Source organism: Pelophylax lessonae (assembly GCF_965119305.1).
Source record: "Pelophylax lessonae genome assembly, chromosome: 7".
Lineage (NCBI taxonomy): Eukaryota > Metazoa > Chordata > Amphibia > Anura > Ranidae > Pelophylax > Pelophylax lessonae.
In genome coordinates this window covers 54159374-54172874 of record NC_138774.1, presented here as the reverse complement: position 1 = coordinate 54172874, position 13501 = coordinate 54159374, and positions in this window count along the sequence as shown.

Genomic DNA, 13501 nt, shown 5'->3' with positions numbered 1-13501 from the left:
AAATTAACATTCAATTCACAGGCAACAGCTCTGGTGGACATTCCTGCAGTCAGCATGCCAATTGCACGCTCCCTCAAAACTTGCGACATCTGTGGCATTGTGCTGTGTGATAAAACTGCATATTTTTCAGTGGCCTTTTATTGTGGCCAGCCTAAGGCACACCTGTGCAATAATCATGCTACCTAATCAGCATCTTGATATGCCACACCTGTGAGGTGGATGGATTATCTCGGCAAAGGAGAAGTGCTCACTAACACAGATTTAGACAGATTTGTGAACAATATTTGAGAGAAATAGGCCTTTTGTGTATATATAGAAAAAGTCTTAGATCTTTGAGTTCAGCTCATGAAAAATGGGACAAAAACAAAAGTGTTGGGTTTATAATTTTGTTCAGTGTACTACACATTGATGTTTACACAGAATAGCGCACCACTTTCACATTATTATTTATTCATTTGTTCAAGTTTATGAGTACTTGAGTTGGTGGGAGCAGCAAATCACATTTTTACCTATTCACTGTGGTTATATTACACAATTTGCCAGCCATAGCAGCGCACCAGTGCTTCTACATCAGCAATAGCATGCTATGCCAAACTGCAGCAAGCAATGCCAGTAGAATATTAGCATGCATTAAAAAGGGTATTTACTCAAGGGATAAAACTACGAGGGTTCTTCAAAAAGTTTCAGAATATATATATATATATACACATCTTGGTTAAAAAAAAGTGTGAAACTTTTTGAAGATCCCTCGTGTAATTCTACCACTTTACAAAACTCTGGTTTGGCCACATCTTGAGTGTGCCGTCCAGTTCTGGACACCAGTTCTCAGGAGGGATGTGCAGAATTGGAAAGAGTCCAGAGAAGGGCAACAAAATCCGTAAGGGGACTGGAGGACCTTAGTTATGAGGAACGATTACAAACATTAAATGTATTCTCCGTGAAAAAGAGAAAGGGGATATGATAGCAATATAACAAAAATCTTAATGGTGATTCCATCATTGGGAGGGAACCATTCATTCTCAGATCACTCAAGAGGACACGTGGCTACTCAATGAATTTGGATTAGAAGCTGTTTAACCTAAATAGCGTAGGGGGGGGGGGGGTTATACTGTAAGAGCAGCAAGGATGTGGAACTCCCTTCGATAATCAGTGGTTTCAGTGGGAAATGTCAATAATTTAAATAAACTTTTAGATGGGAATTTTACTGAAAAAACATATACAGGTATATGGGGAGTGGTAGAGAGAGACACACACACTGAACTAGATGGACTAGAGTCCTAATTTAATCTTGCCAACCAGTGGTGTATTTAGGTTTTGTGCTGCCCTAGGCCTGACTAAACTTGTGCACCCCCTAATTGAAATAAGACCCACCCTTCCTGTAAAGGTCACACCCCTTCCTGTTTATGACACGCCCTGTCATCTGTAAACCACAGGCCACAACCACAGTTTATTAGTGCAGCCTCATCAGTTATATATATTATTTACATGATGCCTGCCATACCTGGGGGTGGAGGAGGGTAGGCGGAGCATTAGGCTGCAGTGCCACACTTATTAGCATTGGCGGCCGTCGGGCCAGTTGTATTAAGTGTGGTCGGCGGCCTGCGGTCTGTCCGAAAGTCCTCACCGGTCGGTATTATCATACCGACAGGTAGCAGTGTGACTGCTTTATGGGGATGCCAGGCTGATTTGCCTCCTGGAACCTGCCCTCCAGCCCAATTTGCACCATAGGACTGGCATTATACTAAAAGTGTGGCACAAGCTGGCAGGGACCCTTTCCATGTGACCCTTTTATTTGCGGGGTGTAGCTTTTTTGCTGCCCCCCCTGCAAAGTGCTGCCCTAGGCCTGGGCCTTGTTGGCCTAGGCCAAGATACAGCACTGTTGCCAACTATGAAACTATGAGTAATGCTCCTTACATTTGAGGTAAGTGTGAAGCATGCTCCTTACAGGTAGCTAAAAACATAATTGGTGTCGGTTGTTACTGATCTGAGAGCTAGAATCTGCCCATTACTCATGGAACCCCTTCCAACCTCTTGAGGAACCCTAGGACTCTTTGGAACTCTAGCTGGGAAAGGCTGGTCTAGATGTTAGGAGGAAGTGAAAAATCTGTACATGAAGAACAGATAGGTGTACATTGTAATGTATGTATTGTAGTCATGCTGTTGGCTCTGCCAAGTAATGTTGAACCTGGAACTATGCAGGCACCATCAGATGGGAGGTCAATCAGCCACAGCTCAAGGAACCCCTAGCAACCTTTGGAGGATACAAAGTGTTTAACAGAACCCAAGCTGAGAATGGCTGCTCCATATTATCACAACACACACTAATGTCTGAAATACTAGGAGATAAAACCTAGATTTGAGAGGTGGATGAGGGAGGTTATAACAGCAACAAAGTTTTTTGTTTTTTTTTGCTGTGAAATTTCACTTTAAGTAGAAACCAGATGACATGACGTGCTTACGAAACGCGTCGGGAAGCAAGGACCTATGACTGCGCCAACCCGGCTCCTGGTAACACGCTCGTGGAACGCAGAAGGTGTCCGGGAACCGGAGACAGCATTATGTGACTATATGCTCTGATTTTACCTACAAAATGTAAGTGCACCCATCTCTTAATAAATTCCTTTGCTTAAATGTACTTCACTATCGAGCCCATTTTTTTTTTTCCCCTGGATATGTTGTTTGGAAGCCCATTGCCCGGGTTAACATATTGGGATCATCAGTGAATACGGGGAGAAGGTGCCTCCTTCTGATGTCTGGTGCTTGTGATTTTATCCGCGTGTAAGACCCCCTATAATAAGGGGTCCCCAGCTTCTGGTAAGCACATATACAATCTGGGTGAATTGGTGGAGGTGTATAGTGCCATACAAAAAGTTTATCAAGTGTTTACCAATATTTAGATATCCGCTGCTACACAATATGGACTGCTTTATGGACACTTCAATATGATATGGTTTAATAGACTTAGTTGATTTTTAGTTTGATTTTTGTTTATTGAATGTGCACTTTTTATTGTATCACTACATATTTGTACACATCTTTGCACTTTATCATTACCACAGTGTTTTTAGTTTAGCGCAATCATATATTTAGTAATAAGTATTTTTTTGTCACTGCAGGAATGCTGCTTCTTCTGTCGAATGGTGTTGGCCGGGCCTGGAACCGTGCGGGCACCATCAGATGGGAGGTCATACAGCCACAACTCATGGAACCCCTAGCCAGTATGCCCTCCACGCATTAATGAAAAAATCAGTAAAAAGGTTAAAATAATCATTGCACAACTAAAGATGACTTTTCCCCCCAGCATTGTCGGGACTGGGAAATGCACCGCATCGTTTTCCTTGCAAGAGAGTTGTTTACATTGCTTGATTGCGTATGCATATGAATAGTCAACCTGAGCTCAGGCACCGCTCAGTCTGGACAGCAATGTACATGGGAGTAAAGGCTGCCATACACGGCTCAAATTTCAGCTGATTCAATTGAAATCAAACTGTAGGTGCCCTTCTCAGCAACACACGGCTCGATGAAAGTTGTTTTGTCAGCTGACTTTTGTTGAAGGAGCTGGGTGGAAAATTGTCATCTGGACGGTGACTTCATTCAATCAGATGCAGTCGCTGTTGGATATTGTGACAGCCTCTGGTGCCAGAATACATAAGCTAGTGGGGAGATAACTCCATCCACACAGTTTAGCGTGGACAGAGGAATCAGTTAGTTAAAGCGGAGTTCCGGGCACAGAAATGATTTTTTGCTGAACATACCCCCGGGACAGTCAGGGCTAGCACATTCCACAATGGCTAGCCTCTGATCTGTCCCGGTTCACACTTACCTTTTAGAAGAAATACTTACTTAGAAAATTTCTTCCACAGCGTTTCCATCTCTGTTTTGGGCAGCTGAAGCCGGCGCGGTCCTCTTCTCTGTCTTCTTCCGCGTCTTCGTGTCCCAGAATGCACTGCACTGGCCCCTCTCGTCACTTCCGGTGCGGCTCCGCATTCCTAAACAGCATCTGGGCATGCCAAGAAGCTGTTTAGCAGGGGAATGCGGCGTCGCCCGGAAATGACGAGCGGGGCCGGTGCCGTCGCATTGATTCCTGGGAGCTATGACGTTTAGCTCCTAGGAATCATCGCGAGGCAGGAAGTGACGGGGTGAGCCGCGGCTCCGAGGGAGGAAGCAGTCAGAGGTGAGTATTTACGATCTTCAATAAAAAGGTGAGTAAACAAAAAAAATAAAAATAACTATCCAAATCCTTTTCAGGTGAGCTCTACCTAGCGGAGGGGCACAAAAAAAAAATAGTTTTTGTGCTCGGAACTCCGCTTTAAATCTATGCATGTATAGCTGCCAAGTCCAACTAAAGCCTAAATTAAAAAAAAATGCAACAGGCAGGATCTTTATAATATGAATAGGAGAATATGTGTAAATACAAACAATATGTAGAAACAAAAAATCCTAGTAGCGCAAACAAGAATGATAAGCTCACTCCCCAATCACAATCACTGAAAACTTGATAAAATCCAGTAAAGACTGTAGAAATAAATATAAAAAATATATAAAAATAATAGTCCCAACATGGATCAGTCCACCAAAGCAGCGTTGAAAAACGTATGACAAATAACGATATTCACACTGATGTATCCCTTGAGAAATCCTAATCTGTGCAGAAATAAAGGATCACCTTGACCACCACCACTGTGCTCTGAAGGGGGGAAGGTAATGCACACTCACCGACTTCACTGGCCCAGTGATTCTCACCACTGAGCAAACAAGCCACAATACAGCCACTTCCGCTCGGGACTCCGGATTGGGACCAATCAGACCAATGACAGGCTCTGCTGCATCCACTTGGGGTTCCGGGATAGGACCGATAATGGGCTCAATCAAATACAAGGGACATGCAAGGGAAGGAAGGAATAGAGCTCCACTAGTGTGATAACGTATAATACTGGCTTTATTCCAAAATACACAATATATCACACTCACATGACATCAGTTGGATAATCGCATGTCCGGAGGTGTGTACCCATCGGGACCCGTATCCTGACTCCACGCCGCGGATCGCGCCTTCCGGGTGCTCACACTCCTCGTACACTCTGATTTGGTTACGCCGCCTGGCCACGCCCCGACGTGTTTCGTACTTCCGACTTCCTCACGGGGGCGTGGCCGCGGCGGTATGGCAGCAAACTAAATACCTACGACTCTCCGCCCATCCGGGCGGGGCCGTGGTGTACGCAATTTGTCAATGGCTAAGCATTTCCTGTTCCGGACGGACACCAATAGACGCGGTTGCCTAGCAACCACGGCTCCCGTGAATTTTAGCCAAATCTTTCTCATGCCCGCTCCCAGTACCACATTAGGAGATTACATTGTGCCTCACATGGCTATCAAGCTGGAAATCATGGTACCACTGGTAATGAGGCGTCTCACTATGAACAGGGGAAATGTATAACGCCATAAATTGTGCTGCATTCAATAATTCCTAATGGTGCCATATAGTGAATCATAATAAATGCACACATCATTCAACAATAATATTAGCACCACTGTTGTCATTGTACCTCAATCCAACCAGAAATACTAATATAATTAAAATTAAAATACACCTCAAAAGGTGATGAATATAGTATATACTAATACATCATATATCACATATAAAATATAATACAGTGAATACAGTAGATACGAGATCATCAAAAATAGTTCAGAAATAGCTCAGAAAACCTTTTAGAATTATTAAAAAATAGTTTTAAAATATAACCAAAAAATAACTAATTAATTAAATTAATTCAAATAACCAATCAATTAATTAAGAATCACTAATAAAACAATTTAAGTCCAATTCGATGTTTAGGCCAATCGGGCTGAGAGATTGGGTCATATATATCCATTTAGTTTCGCACTTGGATAACTCCCTCACCCAATTGGCCCCCCTCCATTGGAGTCAATCTGAAATCCATTTCTTGGATGTGAATATTAAAAAAGTATTGGGGAAGCTAACTACTCTTTTTTAAAGCCACCGACAGGAATAGTTATCTATCAATTCAGAGTGGCCACCACCCAAACTGGCTACGCAATATCCCGCGCGGGCAATTCATGCGGGTGAGATGATTGGTTATTTGAATTAATTTAATTAATTAGTTATTTTTTGGTTATATTTTAAAACTATTTTTTAATAATTCTAAAAGGTTTTCTGAGCTATTTCTGAACTATTTTTGATGATCTCGTATCTACTGTATTCACTGTATTATATTTTATATGTGATATATGATGTATTAGTATATACTATATTCATCACCTTTTGAGGTGTATTTTAATTTTAATTTTAATTATATTAGTATTTCTGGTTGGATTGAGGTACAATGACAACAGTGGTGCTAATATTATTGTTGAATGATGTGTGCATTTATTATGATTCACTATATGGCACCATTAGGAATTATTGAATGCAGCACAATTTATGGCGTTATACATTTCCCCTGTTCATAGTGAGACGCCTCATTACCAGTGGTACCATGATTTCCAGCTTGATAGCCATGTGAGGCACAATGTAGTCTGCTAATGTGGTACTGGGAGCGGGCATGAGAAAGATTTGGCCAAAATTCACGGGAGCCGTGGTTGCTAGGCAACCGCGTCTATTGGTGTCCGTCCGGAACAGGAAATGCTTAGCCATTGACAAATTGCGTACTCCATGGCCCCGCCCGGATGGGCGGAGAGTCGTAGGTATTTAGTTTGCTGCCATACCGCCGCGGCCACGCCCCCGTGAGGAATCGGAAGTACGAAACGCGTCGGGGCGTGGCCAGGCGGCGTAACCAAGTCAGAGTGTACGAGGAGTGTGAGCACCCGGAAGGCGCGATCCGCGGCATGGAGTCAGGATACGGGTCCCGATGGGTACACACCTCCGGACATGCGATTATCCAACTGATGTCATGTGAGTGTGATATATTGTGTATTTTGGAATAAAGCCAGTATTATACGTTATCACACTAGTGGAGCTCTATTCCTTCCTTCCCTTGCATGTCCCTTGTATTTGATTGAGCCCATTATCGGTCCTATCCCGGAACCCCAAGTGGATGCAGCAGAGCCTGTCATTGGTCTGATTGGTCCCAATCCGGAGTCCCGAGCGGAAGTGGCTGTATTGTGGCTTGTTTGCTCAGTGGTGAGAATCACTGGGCCAGTGAAGTCGGTGAGTGTGCATTACCTTCCCCCCTTCAGAGCACAGTGGTGGTGGTCAAGGTGATCCTTTATTTCTGCACAGATTAGGATTTCTCAAGGGATACATCAGTGTGAATATCGTTATTTGTCATACGTTTTTCAACGCTGCTTTGGTGGACTGATCCATGTTGGGACTATTATTTTTATATATTTTTTATATTTATTTCTACAGTCTTTACTGGATTTTATCAAGTTTTCAGTGATTGTGATTGGGGAGTGAGTTTATCATTCTTGTTTGCGCTACTAGGATTTTTTGTATCTACATATTGTTTGTATTTACACATATTCTCCTATTCATGTTATTTTATTAAGTAGCAGCATCTGTTATCACACTGTATTAGAGGTAGTTATCCTCTCTAAGCGCTTGGTTGCTTGCAAACTAGTGTTGGTTCCGGGTTGTGTGTAAGCAATTTATACAGGATCTTTATAATAATATAAACTTACCTGCCTGCGCATGGTCCACTTAACCACTTAAGCCCCAGAAGATTTTACCCCCTTCCTGACCAGGCCCTATTTTGCGATTCGGCACTGCGTGATTTTAACGGACAATTGCGCAGTCGTGTGACGCTGTACCTAAACAAATTTGACGTCCTTTTTTCCCCCACAAACAGAGCTTTCTTTAAGTGGTATTTGATCACCTGTGCAATTTTTTGATCATGCGCTATAAACAAAAAAAGAGCGACAATTTTGCAAAAATAACAATATTTTTCACATTTTTTTATATGAAATCCCCCCCCCCCCCCCCAAAAAATGTAAAAATCAAAATTTCTTAACATTTTAGGCCAATTTGTTTTCTGCTACATATGTTTGGTAAAAAAAATCGCAAAAAGCGTGTTTTGATTGGTTTGCGCAAAAGTTATTGCGTTTACTAAGGGAAAGATTTTTATTGTTTTTTTTTTTTAACGAATAATGGCGGCGATCTGCGATTTTTTTTGTGGGACTGCGACATTGCGGTGGACAGATCGGACCCTTGACTGACATTTTTGACACTTTTGGGGGTACCAGTGACATTACTACAGTAATCAGTGCTAAAAATATGCACTGTTACTGTAAAAATGACACTGGCAGGGAAGGGGTTAACTTTATTGGAGAAGGAGGGGTTAAGTGTGTCCCTAGGGGCGTGCTTCTAACTGTGAAGGGATGTAGCTTGTTGTGTAACTACAGAGATATAGGATCCTATATAGCAGGACCGTATGATCTGTGCACTTACACAGGGGAGAATGACAGGCGGCTTTGTTTACATTAGCCGCCTGCCCTTCTCCCTCTGTAAAGGATGATCGCGAGTTGCCCGGCGGACATCGGGTCCGCCGGTCACACGTGCGGGGATCACAGTGAACGAGCAGGGGGGGGCGGGAGCGCACCTTCGGCGGTGCGTGCTCGCCCCCTATTGGCTCGCAGGCGAGTGACGTACCGATACGTCACTTTGCCTGCACGGGGCTGACCGCCGCAGTATATGTACTTGCGGCGGTCGGCAAGTGGTTAAAAATGTAGCTCAGTTTACTTTATGGAACAGTGCCTGTGTGCCCCCTAAAGTCTAAATCTAAAGTCTGGCCCTTTTTTTAGAAAGTTTGGAGACCCCTGGTCTAGATCATTTCATTTCTCAGTCTTTTTACAATGGAGGAACCCTTGAAATAAAATTCCAGCCTCAGAGAACGCCTGCTATCAGTTACTATATCTACAGCTCACAGTGCATTAGCGTGATGGTCAGTGGGAAGAATGTTTCTTACTTTGGTAGTCAGTGGGAAGAATGCTCATTACTTTGGTGGTCAATCGGAAGAATTCTCCTTACATTGGTGGTCATTGGGAATTGGTGTCAGTCTTTACTCATCTGAGAGTTAGAAATTGTCCATTACTGAGGAAACCCCTTGCAACCTCTTGAGGAACCCTTGGAACTCTGGTTGGGAAAGGTTGGCCTAGATCTTGGGAGGAAGTGAAGAATCTCTACATGAAGAAGAGATGGGTGTACATTACAATATCCGTATGCAACTAGGTATATAGCTTTTGCAAAATGGAGATTTAGCAATAGCAGCCTGAGAAATATGCAGACTTTTAAAGCTTGTTAACAGTAGCCCCACACTAAAATGACTTGTTTCAGTACGTGGACTAGGGTCTGTTATGTGCCACTGCACGGCACTCTTTACTTCTTTCTTTTTTTAAACTTTATTGAAATGTTGGAATCCAATTTCATTCACTCATATGCACCTGCAAGTGGACAAAAAATGGACTACAACAGGCTCTGATGTGAACCACCTGACCGCAGCGTTGCATTGTAAAAAGGGTACAAAAAAATGATTGTTTGCTATGTGCCCCTTCAGTGACAGGCATTGATTAAGTGCAGAGAAATGCCAGTCACTGAAAATAGTGTGAACAGACCATCTACACTAACCCTACTTCTAAAGCCCCTTGCACACGGGGCTGTCCAGCTGCGATGCATCTCTCCTAGTGTTTTATTGTGCCCAGGAGGGATAGGTGAAGCTTCTAGAACCACTGCAGGGGGCCTGGCAAAATATATGGCTGGATGGGGCTAAAAGTGAGTGGTACCAGCGTTTAGGGCCCCGTGTATTCAAGACCGAAGGACTGGAAGGCACATCTTCTTCAGCAGGGCAGGACACTGTACTAGGGATCGACCGATTATCGGCAAAGCCGATATGCACTTTCCCCGATATATCGGAATCGGCCCCTGAGGTTACCGATATTTTGGGAAAGTGCTTGTACCGGAGTGATGCCTGCAGCTAGAGGCATCACCCCGGTACTGGTGTCCATAGCCGACGGTCGGCTGTCTTGTAATGACAACGGATGCGGCTGAGAAGCCGCTCGGCTGTCATTACACGGAGCGGGAGGGGACGTACCCCCCCTCCCACCGCCTTTTCGTGGCTCGCCCGGGCTCACGTCCCACCGGGAGACCCTGGCAACCAGCCTGCACGGCCGCCGAAGTCAAGACCTGATCAAAGCCGCATTCAGCTCTGATCGGGTCTCCATGTAAAAACCCGGAAGTGATGTCATGACATCACTTCCGGGTACTCGGCGCCAAATTAAAAAAAATTACAGCATTCAAAACAGCCAAACTTGGCGTTTTGAATGCTTTTAAGCGCAGAGGAGGGGTTTGGGGTCTCTTAGACCCCCAGATCCCTCCACAAGAGTACCTGTCAAAAAAAAAAAAAAAAATAAATAATATATTTTTTTTAATGTATGAAAATATCAGCCAATATCGGCCAATACTGATATGCGATGTCCAAAATATCGGTATCGGCAATAAAAAAACGATATTGGTCGATCACTACACTGTACCTGTCTTTCCCGGGCAAATTAAAGAACCAGGAGGGACGCACTGTAGCTGGGCGGCGCTGTGTGCTAGAGGCCTAAGAACACGGCCCTAACATGGGGTATGCATTGATACCCCCATATGAATGAGGCCTCAAAGAGGACCTTCACCTTCCATAGCCACCTTAGTTCCCGGGACTCTCTCCTCCCTCCCGAGTGACATGTAACAACTTTATGTTAAGGGGCTTGTTGCAAAATCATGCTGATTCTCTTGCTTCAGTATTTTCTCTATTACTTGGACCAAGTAAACATATCCAGAATGACTTTGCTGTGGACGATTCTTGAGGTCTTTTCTCGTCTGCCCTGGTAGTCCAGAACAATGTAAAGAATGGCGCTTACGTCACCACGTAGGCATTATTCCTTACAGCGTTTTCCTGTGAGCCCAGGTTGACGTGGTCATGCATCCCCAGGGGGGTGTGTCAATGACATCCTGAGCTCACATGAAGTAGAACAAATGACCCCCCCACCCAGAGGACAAGATGGAGGCCTTTTACCCGCATGTTTAATCTGTACAAACCCCCCACCTTCCACGATTAGAAATGCAGATTTTTTTTTTCTTTTTTGTACTCCACCTTTCCCCCATTTTCGCCTAAGCTACATCTATTCTGCTCCTGAAGCCTCCTGGGATATGCCTGTCACATATTCCTGGGTGCATCTACTTCAACACAGCAGTCGGGTGGGGGAGGGTGGACCTGGTGGAACGTCATCGGGGGGGGGGCTGCCTATACCAGAAAGAGAGAACCAGCTGCAAATGACATTAGACAGGAAGATGGCAACGCAGAACCTGGCATGCAAAAGCCGACGCTTGATTTGCTGGGTGTAAGTGAATGTATTTTGAGGCAGTGGACAATGTAAGAGTAAAGAAAAACAAAGTAGGGGAAAGTAGAGGGAAACTTCCTTTCACTGTACTTTTTTTTTTTCTTCAAAGAACAGCTTCCCTCCCACCGTATTTTTTTTTCTTTAGAGAGGAATGTCCCTCTTCCCTGCCTCAATTAACATACTCACCCGTCCAGTGAATCCAGCATTGTCCTGCTGTGATCTGCCTAAGCACCATTGGTCCCACAATGCCATCTTCTCCATTTACATCATTGGGGGCTGACTGTCTGTTCCTGGTTCAGGCTGCTTTCCCCCCCAATGACATGCCGCCAGGTCCACCCTCCTCCTGACGTTCTATGGATGCAACTGGCTCTTGGGATATCTGACATGAATATCTCAGGAGGATGCGGCAGTAATACACAATATTCTCTACTAGGTAAGGTGGGGGGCAGGACAGAATATAAATAAAAATGTGGCACAAATTCTTACAAGAAAAATATCAGCTTCCTGACATTGAAATTTACCGATATTCAATGTAAAACGCACTTCAGACTTGACCACCTCCACTTCAATGGAATATCTTGGTAGGAACGGTAGGAACATTGGCCACATATCTAAACTTTATAATATACTTGCCTCAGCTTCAGCTAAGCTATTCTATATGGAAAAATGGGAGCAAGACCTGGACGAGACATTGGAAGTGGAAGATTGGTGTAAGATGGCTCAGTAAACATCTAAAACATACAATAATACCTCATTAATTGAGGCGAACTATGAAGTCTTCTGAGGTGGTTGGTATATGGTGCCAGTGAGAATAGCGTCTTGTGTCCCGGGAGCCTCCCCACTGTGCTTTAGGGGATGTGGCCTGGAAGGTACAGTGTTTTATATGTAGTGGACCTGCCCAAAAGGGAAGCGGTTTTGGATCCGCACATATACAGTATCTCGAAAAAGTGAGTACGCCCCTCACATTTTTGTAAATATTTTATTATATCTTTTCATGTGACAACACTGAAGAAATTACACTTTGCTACGATGTAAACTAGTGAGTGTACACCTTGTATAACAGTGTAAATTTGCTTTTCCCTCAAAATAACTCAACACTTTGCCATTAATATCTAAACTGCTGGCAACAAAAGTGAGTACATCCCTAAGTAATAATGTCCAAATTGGGCCCAAAGTGTCAATATTTTGTGTGGCCACCATTATTTTTCCAGCACTGCCTTAACCCTCTTGGGCATGGAGTTCACCAGAACTTCGCAGGTTCCCACTGGAGTCCTCTTTCACTCCTCCATGACGACATCACTGAGCTGGTGGATGTTAGAGACCTTGCGCTCCCCCACCTTCTGTTTGAGAATGCCCCACAGATGTTTAATAGGGTTTAGGTGTGGAGACATGCTTGGCCAGTCCATCACCTTTACTCTCAGCTTCTTTAACAAGGCAGTGGTCGTCTTGGAGGTGTGTTTGGGGTCGTTATCATGTTGGAATACTACCCTGCGGCCCAGTCTCCGAAGGTGAGGGGATCATGCTCAGCTTCAGTATGTCACAGTACATGTTGCCATTCATGGTTCCCTCAATGAACTGTAGCTCCCCAGTGCTGACAGCACTCATGCAGCCCCAGACCATGACACCACCATGCTTGACTGCCAGCAAGACACACTTGTCTTTGTACTCCTCACCTGGTTGTCGCCACACACGCTTGACACCATCTGAACCAAATACGTTTATCTTGGTCTCATCAGACCACAGGTCATGATTCCAGTAATACATGTCCTTGGTCTGCTTGTTAGCCATGCAGACCAATTTGATGCAGTGTGCGGAGTATGGTCTGAGCACTGACAAGCTGACCCCCCCACTCCTTCAACCTCTGCAGCAATGCTGGCAGCACTCATATGTCTATTTCCCAAAGACAACCTCTGGATATGATGCTGAGAAGGTGCACTCAACTTCTTGGGACGACCATGGCGAGGCCTGTTCTGAGTGGAACCTGTCCTGTTAAATCGCTGTATGGTCTTGGCCACTGTGCTGCAGCTCAGTTTCAGGGTCTTAGCAATCTTCTTATAGCCTAGGCCATCTTTATGTAGAGCAACAATTCCTTTTTTCAGATCCTCAAAGTTTTTTGCCATGAGGTGCCATGTTGAACTTCCAGTGACCAGTATGAGAGAGT